Genomic DNA, 18,339 nt, shown 5'->3' with positions numbered 1-18,339 from the left:
CACAGGTGTCAATTGAGTGCAAGTAGTACATCTCCCCCCTTAAAAAAGGTTTGAATGACAATGAAAACTTATATTCTCTGATACATATATGTGCATCAATCAAAGCAACAACAAAATAACAAAACATATTCATGACACTCTTGACAAGGCATCTGCTATAACATTGTCTTTGCCTTTGAAATGTTTGATATCAATATCATATTCTTGTAACAATAAACTCCATCTTGTGATTTTTTTATTCTTGTTTGACATTTTATGCAAAAAAGTGAGAGGGTTGTGATCCGTAAAAACAAGAATTGGATGTACAGTAACATTCAAATTAACATCAAAATGTTGTAAAGCTAACAACAAAGTAAGACACTCTTTTTCAATGATTGAATAATTTTGTTGACATTTTGTAAGTTTCTTTGAAAAATATGAAACAACTCTATCTACATTGTCACTATGTTCTTGAAACAAAGCAGCACCGATTCTTACATCACTAGCATCTACAGTAAGCTTAAACTGCTTTTAAAAAATCAGGAGCTGAAAGAACTGGACTACTCATGAGAACTGATTTAATTTTACAAAATCATTTGTCGCAGTCCTTTGTCCATACAAATTTAGCCCTCTTTTGCAAAATGTTGGTAAGTGGACCACCTGTTGAAGAATTTGGACAAAATTTTCTGTGAAAGCCTGTCATGCTCAAAAATCTCATTAACTCTTTCTTGTTTGTAGGAATCGGGAACTTTGCAATAGCCCCCACTTTAGCCATAATGGGTTTAACATAACCCTGACCTACTTTATGACCTAGATATTCTATAGTAGCATGACAAAAGTCACTCTTTGCAGGGTTAACTGTTAAGTTTGCTTATGTCAGAATGTTGAAGAATGCACGCATGATTTGGAAATGTTCATCCCATGTGTCGCTGTAGATGATAGCATCATCAATATAGGCTTCACATCCTTAAAGATCATGAAGAACGGAATGAATCATCCGCTGAAAAGTCGCTGGAGCATTTTCATACCAAACGGCATCACTTTGTATTGAAAAAGGCCATCGGGAGTCACAAATGCATGTAAAACTTATACGGTACCAATTTTGATGCACCAGTTGCGCATTTCGACAAATAATGTCTCTTCAGTTATGCTCAACCGAAATCTTTGAAATCCGAAATAACTATGAAGTTTTAGAGCTAAATATAGCCAAAAACAGCGTGCCAAAAAAGTGGAGCCAAATTCGTCCAAGGATAAGAGCTATGCATGAGGGAGATAATCCTTAATTTTGAAATGAATTTCTGAATTTTGTAATAGCAATTAAATATACATCCGTATTTTCAAGCTAGTAATGAAGTACTTAACTACTGGGCTGTAGAAACCCCCGGGGACTAACAGTCCACCAGCAGAGGCCTCGACCCAGGGGTCATAATGTAAAACTTATACGGTACCAATTTTGATGCACCAGATGCGCTTTTCGACAAATAATGTCTCTTCAGTGATGCTCAACCGAAATCTTTGAAATCCGAAATAACTATGAAGTTTTAGAGCTAAATATAGCCAAAAACAGCGTGCCAAAAAAGTGGAGCCAAATTCATATATTATTTTGACTTTTTCAGTCAATGGCACTTGCCAGTAACCCTTCAACAGGTCAAATTTACTGACAAATTTAGCATTTCCGATTTTGTAAATACTGTCATCAATTCTAGGAATCGGAGAAGAATCTGTTTTCTTGACAGAATTCACTTTTCTAAAGTCAGTACATAATCGGTAGGTACCATCAAGTTTCGGTACTAGAATGCAAGATGAGCTTCAGTCACTTTTACTTGGTTCGATAATGTCATTGTCCATCATGTACTGCACTTCTGTTCTAAAATATTGCAATTTTAATGGACTTAAACGCTGCTTGATGGGCAAAGCGTCACCAACTATAACATTATGACAAGCAGCATTGGTCTTTTGTGGAACATCCGAGAAGATTGACGGATAATTAGCTATGAGACGTTGAACGTGTTCTCTTTGGTGAATATTCAAATGTCCAAGTTTGGTATTCAGATTGGCAAGAATTCCGGAGTTCTTTAAACAGACATTCTGGTTGAAGTCTTTTTCACAAGTTTCTACTCTAATTTCATTCTCAGTACAATTTTGTAATGTCTGAAGATGGCTAAAGTGGACACTGATTTTACCGGTACAGAATTTTGGTCACATCTATCTATCAAAATACTCTTTCAACATGTTAATGTGACAAACTCGTTTTTCTTTACGCCAGCCAGGTGTCGTAACTACATAATTTACATCACCAAGGACCATTATACCTGGCCTGCAAAGGATGGCCAGGAACAGGCAAAACTACAAGAACCTTATCACCTGGTTTGAAAACTCTGTTCCTAGCATCTTTTTCATACCAAACTTTCATTTTGGCTTCAGAACTATTGGGATTTCCTTGTGCCAATTTACAAGCATTATGAAGTCTCTATTTGAAATTTGATACATAGTATTAAAGATTTAGAGCACTAGTTTCAGTTACCCATTTTCCTTTCAGCATTTTTAAAGGACCTCTAACTGTACATGTATGTCCAAACACTAATTCAAAGGGACTGAATCCTAGAGACTCTTGGACTCCTTATCTTGCAGCAAGTAAAACAAGGCGAACCCCTTCATCCCAGTCGTGTTCATACTGATAACAATATGTCTTTATCATAGTTTTAAAGGTTTGATGGAAACGTTCAAATGCCCCTGAGACTCAGGATGATAAGCAGTAGACTTATATTGTCTAACACCTAACTTCTTCTTCTATTGATGTTTTCCACCACACTTAACAATTTTTCAGTTATCTGGTGGCGCCCAGTTTTTTATTGGTGGAAGAGAGAACCCAGATACAATGTACCTGGGAAGAGACTACCGACCTTCCGAAAGTAAACTGGGAAACTTTCTCAATTACCGGCGCGAGCGTGATTGGAACCCGCACCGACCAGAGGTGAGAGGCCGTGTGATTTTGAGCGCGATGCTCTAACCACTCGGCCACGGAGGCCCCTAACACCTAACTCGCATGACCAGCTGAAACTGTAATGTTCCGGATTCCGCACGATTTGGTTTTGTATGTTAGCATATCTACTTCCGTAATAAATAGTTTGTAACCGCCTGGAGCTGCGTTATAACTCTGATTTATTCGAGTGAATACACAACATATCTGGCGACAAGGATGGCCACCGGTCGTATAGGAAGACTCGACGTGTTCGATCCAGCAATCGAAATGTGGACGACTTACGAAGAAAGGTTGGATAATTACTTCACAGCAAACGAAGTGGACAACGACAAAAATGTTCCCGCGCTTCTGAGCCTCGTGGGGCCCAAAACGTATGCACTGTTAAGGGACTTAACGGCACCCGACTTGTCAAAGTCTAGGACTTATCAAGACCTCACAAAAGCATTAAAGGACCATTATTCACCGAAACCATTAGTGATTGTCGAAAGATTTAGGTTTCACAAGCGTGACCAGAAGGAGGGAGAGAGCGTGCGTGAGTACATTGCTGCTCTTCGAAAACTCAGCGAATTTTGTGAGTTTAAAGATGTTCTAAATGACACATTAAGGGACAGATTTGTGTGTGGGTTAAGAAATGAACAAACACAAAAGAAACTTCTATCAGAAAAAGATCTCGCATACCAAAAGGCGCTTGACATTGCCATTGCGATGGAGACAGCAACAAATGACGCTGTAGAGATACAAAAGAAACACCTATCCCCCTACGTCCGGTATCAACAAGCTTAGCACGTATAAAGACAAGAAAAAAAGTCACCAAAAACAAATCTACGGCAGCCCAGCAGTGTTATCGGTGCAATGGAAACCATGCCTCGGATGCCTGCAGATTTATCCAGGAAACGTGTAGGCAGTGTGGAAAAAGGGGACACATACAACGAGCTTGTCGTTCAAAACTATCTGTGAAACCAGCAAAAAAGAACAACAGGAAAAATGTACACGAAATGGAAGTGTCAGATGATTTTGAACCAATGTTTTCACTAAGTGGCAGCGTTATGGGAGGATTCAAGGATGCAATTTGGATAAAGCCCCATGTGAATGGAAATGAATTCCCTATGGAACTGGACACAGGATCAGCAATGTCGGTTATCAACAGCGAAACCTACCGTCAAAATTTTCCAAACGTAAGGTTGACAGACGCCGACATTACACTTAGAACATACTCTGGAGAAAACATCAAGCCACTGGGTGTGTGTTCAGTCAACGTAAGAATCGATGATCAACAATAAAAATTAAATTTGTATGAAGTCGACAAGGGGCGGGGGGGGGACCACCCTAATTTTGTCGTGAGTGGCTAAGAAAACTCAAACTAAACTGGGCCGAAATCAAGGCATTGGAGACTAGCAAACAAAGTATAAGGGAAGTACTTGAGAGATACAAAAACGTGTTCACTGATGATCTGGGGATGCTGAAGGACATATCTGTAAGAATAAAAGTACAGGAGTCTGCAACACCCAAATTTTGTAAAGCTCGAGTTGTACCATACTCGTTGCGCCCCAAAGTTGATCAGGAACTGGGCCGTCTTATCGAAACTGGAATCCTTAGCAAGGTAGAACACAATGAATGGGCTACCCCATTGTTCCTATTCCAACAAAAGATGGATCTGTGAGAATTTGCGGTGACTTCAAGGTCACAGTTAATCCTGTCTTGGATGTAAACCAGTACCCACTGCCAAAAATTGAAGACATATTTGCAAGTTTGGCAGGAGGACAAAAGTTTACAAACTTGGACTTGAAAAACGCCTATTTACAAATGACAGTGAGGGAACAGGACAGACCATACCTCACAATAAACACTCATCGTGGACTGTTCCAGTACAAGAGACCCGTGTTCGCCCCAGCAATATGGCAGAGAGCCATGTATACAGTTTTGCAAGGACTAGAGGGAGCACACTGCAATATGGATGATATGATCATAACCGGGAGAACGGCTGAGGAACATCTAGAAAACTTGGAACAAGTTTTGAAGCGACTCGATCGTTATGGATTAAAAGCAAATGTTGCTAAGAGTGAGTTCATGAAGGACAAAATCGAATTTTGTGGCCATGTTATAGACGCAGAAGGTCTGCACAAGACATCAAAGAAAATTGAGGCCGTACTGAATGCCCCTGAACCAGAGAATGTGTCCGAACTCAGATCCTTCCTGGGACTTGTGAATTATTATGGACGTTTTGTGGATAACTTGTCTACTCACTCAGCACCATTGTATAACCTTCTTAAAGACAATTCTAGATTCATTTGGTCAGAAACATGCAAATTGGCATTTCAGAAAATCAAAGAACTTGTGACGTCAGACCAAGTACTTGTCCATTATGATCCGCAGAAACCTGTAACGCTAGCAACAGATGCCTCACCATATGGCCTTGGAGCCGTACTGTCTCATACGATATCTGATGGTTCTGAAAAGCCAATTGCGTTTGCATCTAGATCTCTTAGTCCAGCGGAGAAAAAGTATGCGCAAATCGATAAAGAGGCACTAGGATTGGTGTGGGGAGTGAAGAAATTTCACACATACTTGTATCGGAAAAGGTTCACCCTAGTGACTGATCACCAGCCGCTAGTATCTATTTTCAATCCTGCGAAAGGATGTCCTGTGACTACTGCAGCAAGACTGCAGAGGTATGCGCTCTTTTTATCTGGGTTCCAATATGACATTCGATATAAAAACACAAGGAAACACAGCAACGCTGATGCACTATCAAGACTTCCGATTCCAATTGGAAATGAAGAATTGAACGAAGAATCATATGATGTAACTGAACTGTACATGATTCAGCAACTCGACAGCCTACCTTTTAGTAGTAAAGAAATTCAGAGAGAAACTGTGAAGTGTGACACTACTCTGACATGACTGCATCAGGATGGCCCGAAGGCATACTTCACCCGCAGGAATGAAATCTCCATTTATCAGGGATGTTTACTTTGGGGAATTCATGTTATCGTGTTAACTGTTGCCCGCAGTCTAGTATGGTGGCCTGGTATTGACAAAGACCTAGAAACTCTTGTAAAAAGCTGTAAAGGGTGTCAAGACAACCGACCCATGCCACTGGAAGCACATATACACCCGTGGGAATGGCCCCAACGCGCATGGCAAAGGATACATGTAGACTTTGCTGGTCCATTCCAAGGAAGTATGTTCTTAGTTGCAGTTGCAGTTGACGCATTCTCGAAATGGCCTGAAGTAGTCCAGATGTCAACAACAACAGCGGACCGCACAGTGGATGTACTGCGTAGAATATTTTCAAGAAATTGTCTACCAGACTCACTTGTCTCAGAGAACGGACCACAGTTTGTGTCTGAAACCTTTCAAGACTTTATGAAGTACAACGGAATTCGTCATGTGACTTCCGCTCCATATCACCCGAGGACAAATGGGCTAGCAGAGAGACTAGTCCAGACACTGAAACAGTCGATGCGTGCATCAAAAGTGGAAGAAGCATCTATTACGAAACGACCCGCCAACTTCCTGTTAACATATAGAACTTCGACGCATTCAACAACAGGAGAAACACCCGCAAAGCTGTTCATGGGACGTGAACTATGTACAAGACTTACACGGCTGAAACCAAATATTCGCAACACAGTAGAAGCGAAACAAGAGAACCTGTGTTACCCGCGCACATCTGAACCTGCCCGTCAGTTCAAAATCGGTGACAATGTTGCTGTTCGTGACTATCGCTGCAATAGTGAGAAATGGATTCCAGGCAATATTGATTCTAAAACAGGACCCCTTTCGTACAAGGTGGAAATTACACCTGGCATAACATGGCGACGTCATACTGATCAGATCCGGTCCGCAGGTTTCTCTAATTCTCCTCAAATGCCACGGAACTTGAATTGTGATCAACCATTAATATCGTCGTACGATACTACTCCGCCATTAGAAATCTCGGACGACCATGTTGTTGGACAGCAGGACAAGAGCAATTTAATCGAGACCGATATTTGTGCACCTGAACCGCATCGGCCTGCTTCGGCAACCGCTGAAAAACGTTACCCAGCCCGATCCACGCGAAACGTTTTGCCAAAACGTTACCAGGACTGATGAAAAACTGTAATTCTATATACATGCAAAATTTTGAATAGTTTTAACATTTTAATCTAGTCAAAGTCTAGTCAAGACCCTCTTTTGCAAGTTAGTATGCAAATGTTCATTTTTTAAAAATGTATTCCTTTCATTTGACTAGTGTGAATTATTTGTTTATCACATTTAAAGGGGAGGAATGTAATGTTCCGGATTCCGCACGATTTCGTTTTGTATGTTAGCATATCTACTTCCGTAATAAATAGTTTGTAACCGCATGGAGCTGCGTTATAACTCTGATTTATTCGAGTGAATACACAACAGAAACAACCCTGACATAAAAGAACCTTGGTCTGACTGAATAGCCTTAGGCACTCCTACAAAACTGAAAAATGTAAGGACCTTGACTATGGTCTTTGCCTTAATATTCCTAAGAGGTATAGCCTCAGGGAATCGAGTGGACGTACACATGATAGTAAGCAATTACTGGTTCCTTGACCTAGTTTATGGCAAAGGTCCTACCCGGTACACAATCTATTAAAACTCGACTGAATGGTTCTTCAAATACTGGAATGGGTTGTAGAGGGGCAGATGAAATTTTCTGATTAAGTTTACCTACCATCTGACAAATATAACAAGACATGCAAAATTCAGAAACATCCTTTCTTAACTTAGGCCAAAATCTTGTTACAAGTCTTATTGACTCCTATATGACCTACCATGGGGGTATCGTGAAGCAAACTCATGACGTCCCTATGATATATCACTGGGATCACTATCTGGTGAATAACCCGCTATACTTCATCCGGTGGTGCATCGGGTGGTCGCCATTTTTGCATAAGGATCCCTTCGTTGGTATAAAAACACTCTTTAACTTTAGCAGTCTCTTCTGGTGGAAGTGCCCTCTTGCTCAGTTAGATAATATCAGGGTCCTTATTTTACTCGGACAGTAGCTGCTCTCTACTGAGGATGTCCTTGCCCTGGTCTAACTGTATATTGGGACATCATCGTCACTGGTTTTCAGTGGAGTCTCGTTGTTATTTGGTTGACTATTTTCATTTGAACTGCCATCAAGGTCAAACAGGAAAGTGTCACTGAGGTCAATTTCACGAAATGAACCAGTCGTGTTGATGGGTTGAACATGATCAGCCTTGACTTCTCTTTTCTGGTCATCGATCTAGTAACAGCACAGACTGGGTATAGGTCGTCGTCTTCTTCATCGGATGCGACATTGGAAGTGATTTTCTCACAACCTATAGGGTGTGGAATGACTTTGCCACGAGCTAAATCGTTGCCTAGCAACAAGGCAAAACATTCTCTAACAACAAAGCCTTTACAGCACCAGAACCTCTCAAAATCTGGACAGGTTTAACTTTACTAGAGCCACTGAATGAAACAAATCCCTGAGACAAAAAGGGCTTATAATCCTCCATAGAATTAACAGAACTGGACTTTGAACCCTGACATCAGGCCTTAAGACTGAGAATAGACTTTAAAAGTCTTAAAGGACACAACGCATGTTTCTAAACTTTTTCATTTTTTTTAATCAAAGTTAATTCTTTTCATGCCTAAAACTACTTTAAATGTGTTTTAAATGAAATGTTTTGCGTAGTTTTCGAGTTTGAAAGCGATGAAATTCAAATCTTGCGATATGCATATTTATACATGTACTTTCGCTATTTTACGCGCCATTATGTGTGACGTTATATGTGCCCTCGGGTTTGAAAACATCTATTAGCCATTTCATAAACAGATTAGATTTAATCGACAAAAAACCAATTATCACGTTAACGGCTTGTAAATAATATTGCATTAAGGTGTTTTGTGCCGCGCTCGGGTGTACTAGTTGTCGGTAGAAAGGATTTAGACTGAGTATTTTTCGAAGGAAGGTACGAGAAGAAAGACGTGGGTAATTTTTTGTTGGAGCAAGAACTTTACTTTAAAAACAAACACCAATCACCTTTTCAAGAGACTCTGATAAACTGCGAGAAAATGGATATATCGAAGCTGTAAGCACTGGTAGGCCTACAGCATAATTTTGTTTTAGTTTTCAAATTCAATACACACTCGGATCAACTGACCTTCACCTTGTAACAACATATACAATGTAACGTGTGCTCTCAGTTTCTAACAACTGGTAGATTTACACAAAAAATTTAATGATACAAAATAGTTGACCTTTTAATCATATAAGTAATAGAATATTGTATTTCCTAACTTTAAATTGAATTATAAAATTATTTCCTCATTGAACTCGTAAAATCTTTCAAGAGTGCGTCAGTATAACGTTGTGCTCCCACTTCCTAACGACGTGCTGATTATTATCAAAACTGATAATAAGATTGCTTTATAAAAATAAAATAATGTCATTTCCACTTTAAATTTGATTATTTTTATTGATTTGTGTTATTTTTATTTCTTTCCGAAATGCACCCGTGGCAGTAGTTTCGCCTATGGCCTAGTTGTCAACAATGCAATGTATTATAATTTGTCTAATCCAAAAATAAATAATGATTGCACTGTTTATTTTAGAAAAACAACACCATTTACAGATATATTAAAGAATAACATTGCCAAACAGTTTGTAGACAGCTACCCATATTTATAAACATTATTTACTCGCAATATTGCCGATTTCACACACGCTTTACTCGCTATATTTGGGTAATTACATCGCTATATGTATGCACTAGTGGCGAAACATATAAAACTCGGACAATTTATCAACATCGATTTCAATGTTGCCCATGGTGAATAAATTAGGCCCCTAAAAGCTGAGTTTTTAATAATATCTCGCAGTACTTTCACAATCCGAAGGGCGCATGTGACATCACTGCACCATGTGACTACCTACTTAATTAACGAGACCTTTTTGAAATCGGTTCTTAGATTTAAGTCTGTATTGTGGTTAATTATCGCAAAATTTCGGCAAACGAACTATTGGAGTTAATTACTATAATCATAAAGAAGACAAAATGCATGTAATTCTGTACACTTTGAAAACATGACATGTGTCCTTTAATTTCAAATCCAACTAACTGTTGAAATAATTTTGATAAACATATAAAATTTTCAACATATATTTTATAAACTTAGTTTTTTTTTATACATCTGTGCTAGATAAATCTTAAGATTATAGTAATCAAAATTTTGACTTAAGTCTATTCTCAGTTTATGTCTTGGGGCCTGGAGTGTCAGAACAAAACGAAACAAAGGCTTTCCTATCATTTCTAAATGCTGTATAAGCATGTGGCTGTGGTTTGTCAAGGTCATTTTTTCTCCTAAGGTTAAAGCATTCGCCAATCAGATGACCCTTTTTCTTACAATAAGTACAAGTAGGAAGCGATCCTACATCAGAGGAACTTTTAGAACGTCCTGACCTTAGACTGGTCGTAGAACCACTGTGAGGTGGTGACTGGGAACTAGATTGAAAATCTGTAGCACTCTTTTTATCGGAGTCTTCACTTTTTGATGAACTACCAAAATGAGATTATGCTTCAAAAATTTTCTTATGAGAGAGAATATAAGTATCTGAAATAACTACGGCTTCCTCAGGAGTTCTTACATTCTTATCTTCTAAATATGTTCTCAAATCTTGATGAACACACTCCTTAAGGTGGATCGATCTTCATATGACTTATCAATATTAATGGTTAAAAGTCGAAAAACTTTATTAATTTCCACTCAATATAGTTTAATTTAATCAATAACCAAAGAAAAAGTGTATGTTGCCACCTTTTTAAAGATGTCAGACATACAAAAAACAGAAGTATATATCAACATAAAAAATCACACATTTTCGATAACCAGAATAATAAAAATTAATAATAAAAAAAAAAAAAAAAAAAAAAAAAAATCCTGAAATGACAAATTTCAAATGTCAACAGTTTTAAAAAAACCCTGCTAATTCTTAGATATATGAAAATTAATTGTGGATATTAAGGAAATCATTGTCATAGACATGCAGTAGAGGAAATTCCAGCATAGGAGTTATTGCCCTTGACAACATTTTAAAAATTATAAATAATTGATTATATATGGAAAATAAAAACTTTTTCAGTATCAAAAGTTTACCAGATTTTTTATTTTATTCAGTAAATTAAATTCCTCTGAAAGATATATTGCTATCATGCACAAAATTTAATCAAATAAAGATTTTGCAAAAACCTATGACATCACATGAGGATCGATCAACCTTTTAAACTCTTCTATTAAGATGAGTTGACGGACGTTATTGAAATTGTAATTAATTCTATCAGATCTCAACCATTGATCAAATAAAAACGAGCCCCCAATTCTCTTATGGGTGAGAATTACCCTTGATTTATATAGCAGCAGAATTTACTAACAAAGGCAATCAAACAATTATTAATATTTATTTACAATTGATAATTGAAAGAAATTTGTAACAATAGTAAAATACTAACTTACGGTAGTTGAACAATAAATCCGAACAGAATCTACACACACAAAAATAGTAATTCCAAAATACTAGTTCCCAGTAGTATATTGATTGATTGTATCTTGCTTAACGTCTTGCTCGAGAATTTTTCACTCATATGGAGACGTCACCAAGACCGGTGAAGGGCTTCGAATTTAGGCCTATGCTCGTCGCTTACGGCCATTGAGCAGTGAGGGTTCTTTAGCGTGCCACACCTACTGTGACACGGGACATCCGTTTTTAAGGTCATCTCCGAGGACCCGTGACATTCACACCGGATGCCGAGCGTTTGGCGATGGAACTGTCACTACCTGCTTTAACGACTTAGGTCTGTCGCGGCCGGAATTCGAAACCCGGCTTTCCGCATGCGGGGCGAACACTCTAACCTCTCGGCCACCGAGTTCCCAGTATAATAAAATCAATATTGCATAGAAAGTGTCTAACCAGAGCTTTTTAATCAGAGTTTTTTCAATAAGAATGAACGAATTTCCTAATACAATCTTGAAAGACAATGATGAAACCATTACGTCATCTTTCTACTAAAATAACATGAGCTCTAGAACAATCTAGATTACATGTGTCAATGCAGTACAGGTAGTACACAACAAGAACTGTTGGCATGGTTATATGTATGACGAGTTTTGTTTCTTTTTTACAAAAACTGTAAAATTCGTAAGCCCTGGACTCTGGTAGGGCTAAGTTGATCATACATTGAAAATGCATTATATCTTAGAAAAGCTTTATGCTTCTTCACGATGCACAATCTTACCACAGCAATGTTTTGGATGAGTAAGGATCAATTAAATCAACACTAATGTAGAGATTTGAAATGCCATTTGTTGAAAAGGACGAAACTTATGAAAAATATGTAAACCGTAATAGGGGATCAGACAAACAGCTAATCACACAATGCAATATCATATTTTAATATGCTGATCCCCTACATTTCTTATGCACAGCAAGCAGACAAATCGTTTGTATGATTATAATGAGGAATGGGAAATTTACTTCTCCTGGGTTCCGGGTTAAGTCCCAGGGTGGGGGCCTATTTGATCATATGCAATATATTCTCCTGGGGACAATTGTACAAAAGTTAGTTAACTTTAACTGACAGTCAATTTTAAGTTACTGCAATAAAAATGTTCCAGTTAATGGCAAGTTACATGTAACTGACAGTCAAAGTTAACTAACCTTCATGCAACTGGGTCGTGGACATTAAGCTAGCAGGCAGACGTTTGCATGATTTGGTATAATGAACAATGAGCCTTCAATGAAAACTAAAAATTCATTTGCCATTTGAGAACTTACGTAATTAGAAATGTAAAATTGTCATCAGTAGATGCATAATCAAATATTATTCCATGCCTAGAATTACTAACATACAGATGTGCATACCTTTAGAAAATTCGACATAAACTAAAAGGAGGAAGCTGAAGAAAACACACTTGGAAAACGATGTCATGGCTGAATCAGAATCGACAAAATGAACAGTTGGTTATATAGGATTTCAGAAGTAAAATCTGGCTCTCTGTTTTGACACCTGTAGAGTCGATTGCACTTTCTTGTCATCCTTTGCTAAGCTGTTGCATACATAGTCCTGTTTCCCAGTAATATCAATTGCCCCTGTGTTTAAATATTAGCAATCAATATAAATGAATTGATTTCATAAACATGGTTTATGCGTATTGGTGGTCGGTGCTTTGGCGATTAAATTCCAGAAGGTTAATTACTTAGATACAAGAATATCAGTAAAACTGATAGATACTCCCTGAACTGCATTCCAACTACTTCTGGTTCATATGATGAATGACTCGCACAATGATCAATAACTGTTGAAATGAAGATTGTTTTTTTAATGAAGGTTTTTACTTATACATGTATATAAAGTACATGTATATAATTTGAGTAACTTTAGTCTTTCTCTAATGACCTTGAGATACCTTGGTCCAAAAGATCAAAAACTGTTGAAATAATCTTGAAATGAAGGATATATAATATATAGTGTATGTTCTGAGTGATCTTGACCTTTACAAAATGACCTTGAGTGATCTTTGTCTGAAAGTCATTCGCTTGAATTACTTACTGGTATTTGTGTGTTTGCGTGATCAATACCTGCTCAAAAACTGTTCAAATCAGGAACTTTTTCTTGATGTATTGACATCTTTTGAGTGACCTTCAAAATGACTGTTCCAAAAGTTCCTGTTCAAACAAATATTTGTAATTACCAATGATCAATTTCTGATGAAAGATTTAGGAGATATGAGCTGGGACGGACAGACAGAAACGACAGCGACTACGCCACCCCCCTCGAAACATTTTCGGGGAACACAAAATTTCTACTAGACTTGTCATTATTCAGTGGCGGATTTAGAGGGGGTGCAGCCGGCGCCCCCCCCCCCCCTAAAATTTTCAAATTTAAGGTAAATCGCGGTATCTTGTTTCGGAAAATGTACTAAACGATAAAAGAAGCAATAATTTCTTCCACTCCCGGAGAAATAAATGACAAAATCTTTTGATTTCTTGAATTACTTTATTGGGAAAACTTATTTTTTTTCCAAAAACCCCTTAAAATTTGGGTCATTTTATTAATTTTACCTTATTAAAATGATAGAAAATAGTACAAATGACTAAATGGGAGAAATATTCCAAGCCCCATAAAATCTGTAAAATCCAGGAACTTCCGGGGGCTTCGCCCCCTGGACCCCCACCAGGGCTTCGAACTGCCTCATAAAGTGGCGCCCCAGTAACCGCAATTCCTGGATCCGCCCATGTTATTTGTCGTTCATATAAATAAGAATTAAATGTCATCTGTGTTGTTATTGAAAGCAAATTCAGAATAGAATAGATGTCTCCCACCATCATGTGTAATAGAAATATCTACTGTTATTGTTTTAAAGCTATAAATCATAACCGTTGGTGATATTGCAGGTAATATTTCTTGTACATGTGTTGTGGGGGTTTTTCAATTGAAAATTGACTGCGGGAGAAATTAAAAATAGCAATGTACTATTGATTCTTTAAGTTCTGTCTCAATTTAAAATTGCTTATAACCATTATAATCAGGAAAACTCAAGAAATTCTGAAACGTGACCAACAAATTAAGCTAAACAAGTTTGATACTATATATCAATTCTTCGCAACCAATAGAAAATATAGAAATTGTATATTTAAGAAGATGAGAAACTCATATTGAGACGTCACCAGCTGTAAGTGAAATATCTGAAGCGGAAAGCTGTATTTCTTATGTTATCCTTATTGCGAGAGTTATCGCCCTTGTCATTTTTAATTAATTATTAGACATACTCAAATAAATATTTCATGATGGTTAGTTTTGAATTAAAGTACATACATTTATAATCATTGTGTGTTTCTATAGTAGATTCTATAAAGATTAGCCAGTTTGGTTATGATTAGTATTTTGTTTTAATTTGTAAGTAATTATACACTACAGATCATTATGGTACTGCGGATATATACGATTCTTCTACACGATGATTTAAACGGTTGTAGAAGTAAAACTCGACAAACCCTGTAAAGTACGTATAGTTGTGCGGACATCCCTGCTTATGTTGTACTAAAACAGTAGTAAGTGCTTATTACTGTCAGAGTGTGTGGTCAAACCCTGCTCAGGATTTGGAATCTCTTAGCTACATGTTCCGTCTTTGCTTATTGCTGCGCAAGATCAGGTGTGAAGACATCCCTGCATGTCTTTTGGTAGAGCTCTTGTGTGCGGACATCCCTGCTTGTCCTTGTGGAAGTGCGCTGGTGTGTGGAATTCCCTGCCAGTACACCTGTTCGCTACCAGTCAATAGATCCTATATAGGCGCAGTACAACTGATTAAGTCTGCACATTGTACATATTTGCAGCATCTCAGGGCTATCCGTTTCTATCACAGGTACGAGCCCGCGGGGGTTCACAGGCAGTGACCTCCCCTGCACGTTACATACCATAAATCTAGACCCATAATCGGAGCTCAGGGCCGTAGCAGTGTTGGTTCTATAACGTGCCAACGCCTGCCTCGAAATTAGACCTCCACATGTTAAGGTCGTATCCGAAAGACCCGTGATTATCGCTTTCAAATCACAAATGTTTGGCGAAGGACCAATCACTTGCCTATGGTCACGTCTTGGATTTGACGAGGTGGTGCTCGAACTCACGACCTCCCGGTTACGAAGCAAACGCTCAAGTAGGTCAAACTCCAAAATGAAGGTCATGAGGTCAAAAAATTTAAGATCAAAAGAAAGGTCATGTCACAAGGAACGATAAAAGCCATAATAAGAGCTTGTTCTGCGTACGATCAATTTTTAAATCGAGGCAGGCTACAGTCAAACAAGTTGATAGTGCTGGGGTTCCAACAGTCTCGTTTAAAGTAAGCATTTCGCAAATTATATGGTCGTTATAACGATCTAGTTTACCATTACAACCTATCATTGGGTCAAATGCTGTCTGACGTGTTTCATACCGATTGTTAGACCGTTCTTGAAACACTGATTTTTACTACGGATAACTCTATTTACCTGATCAAGATATAGGCCTCACGGCGGGTGTGACTGGTCGACATGGGATGCTCTCTCCTACCAGGCACCTGATCCCACCTCTGGTATATCCAGGGGTCCGTGTTTGCCCAACTCTTTATTTTGTATTGCTTATAGGAGTTATGAGACTGATCAGTGTTCGTTATCATTCACTTAAAAAGTGTTTAATAGTTATCGCCAAGGTTAAAGTTTTTACAGACAAACACACACAAAGACGGATAAACGAAACACTATGTGCCCCGAATAATTTCATAAAGGTTAAAGAATCATTGTTTGCGAATCATAACTTGCATATCTACTATCACTGACTCTTTATTATAAAGGGGTATAGCGCACTTGGTATGCAATTTCGCCTACATAAATACCTTTCTCTTGAACATCATTTTTACAAATATTCTGCTATACAATGTCAGTTTATACTTGTGTTTACCCAAATTACTTGATAAAGATATCGATATGTTGATAGTATCTTTATTTGATAAGCATAAACATCACCGTGATTATACAGAGTATATAGTAGATGTAACGTAATGGGCATAAAAAAATGCAAACTGTTGCAAAAGGCCATCTTAAATCAGAAATAAAACACTGAAATTGTTTTACTTGATTATGACTGTATATAAGTCCGTTTGAGGAAATTTGGTTTATGGTGGCCCTCTTGTTGAAAATCGATAAAATATGAAAAAATTGTTCTCAAAATTTACCTTGAGATTTAGCAGCCTGTCAAACGTTAAACCTTTAAGCTTACATGCCTGGGTGGCCTAGTGGTTTAGGTGCTCGGTAATCTTACACTTAAACCGTACATTCCGAGTTCAAGTCCAATACTTTTCCAAAATCTATTTTTTTTTTTTTTTTTTTTTTTGCTTTTCATTTTTTTGGGGTCGTTTTCATGAAGGGGGTGGAGGTGTTTTATATATTATAACAAATATTAGTAATTTTCATCATAACTTCTAATATTTGCAAGTTACGACTTAAAAGGGGGGAATTTATTCCGAGATCATTGTAGTTCCGCTTGTTTACACTAACATATTCCTGCGTGCTCAAGAATTTCAAACCGTAATGTGGCTGACGAAAAGCTTAACAAATACTACAAGATAAAGGACACAAATGGACAGCATGTAATAAGTAAAAATAGGTCAAGGGAGGAAAAGAACTGTTATACAGTTTGACTTCTCAAAAGAAAAATATAAAAACTCATGTAGCAACTGTCATATGATATTTAGGCAAAGATAAACACTCGAATTATCGACCAAAGGCAAATGAACTGATGACATCTATTAAAGGCGCTGCACTCATGTCAGAACAGTGAGTTAAGTAATGCCATATGTAAAAGGGTTGTTGGACAGGTCTATGAAAATATTGTACTGTTCATCATTCCAAATAGGAAAATGGTTTATTAAGTAAAGAACGACTCGTATAAATGTCAGTAATGCTAAACTGCGGCAGTTATTTATCTTGGTTAACGAAACACCAAAAACGTTGGCCTTATATTTAAATAACACGCCAGTCTATTATTGGAAACCGGTGTTTTCCATTTAGATTTCTGAATCGGCCAATGAGCTATACCTCTTTAAAATTCGATTCAAGAACAGAAATGGCCGGGTTGGTTTAAAATATGTGTTCTATAATAGAAACAACAGTACATGGATCCCGATGAAATAAATATAAACTGTGGTAGAGAATCAATTATGTAATGCTTTCACGCACGCCCAACCACCCGGCATTCACTCCATAATATGAAAAAATGTTTTGTATACCAACAACAAACAGTTCACAAACGCCTGTCCGCTATTCTATGAACCAGATTATATAGGTAACCTTTTAACAAAACATACTTGTAAAACTGACATGTTCTAAAATGTAGATTAAAAAAAATTTGTTCCGTGGGGATTTAAGCATGGTGCCTACTTTGTGTAACCAACTCCTCTCACAGCTTTTACTTGACATTTGTTTTAGACTTCGTGCATTGTAGTTGTTATAAAAACAATGAAGATTTAAAAGTGCTTCTGTTGTTTGGTTTTTTTTTTAGTTGATTTAATATTCTTTATTTCTCAAGAATTTTTCATTCTTATGAAGACGTCACCATTGCCAGTGAAGGGCTGCAAAATTTAGGCCTGTGCGTTTACGGCATTTGACCAAAACACAGCAACACTGTGTAAGAGTATTAAAGGAAACAAATGGCGAAAATAAAGGTCCACAAACAAAACGGGAGGAAATCAGCAAATAAGAAAACATTGTCACATCATTGCACCAATATCGACAAATCTGTCCTGATTTACCCCATAAATAATTTACACTAAAAACTTCTGACTAGTTCAAACCGGGG

At 37.6% G+C, this 18,339-nt stretch overlaps 1 long non-coding RNA gene across 1 annotated transcript in view; it reads right to left on the bottom strand.

Annotated features, from left to right (window-relative positions):
* The window catches only part of LOC125660486 (uncharacterized), a 20,574-nt gene extending 7,586 nt beyond the window's left edge, over positions 1-12,988 (bottom strand). The window contains exon 1 of the long non-coding RNA XR_007364369.2: positions 12,873-12,988. This is a non-coding gene — a long non-coding RNA (uncharacterized LOC125660486). The remainder of the gene's footprint in view (positions 1-12,872) is intronic.
* Positions 12,989-18,339: the final 5,351 nt, after the last annotated feature.

This window comes from Ostrea edulis, chromosome 9 (genome assembly GCF_947568905.1).
Source record: "Ostrea edulis chromosome 9, xbOstEdul1.1, whole genome shotgun sequence".
NCBI lineage: Eukaryota > Metazoa > Mollusca > Bivalvia > Ostreida > Ostreidae > Ostrea > Ostrea edulis.
The sequence above is the reverse complement of the archived record's forward strand: the minus strand, read 5'-3'. Positions and strand labels throughout refer to the sequence as shown.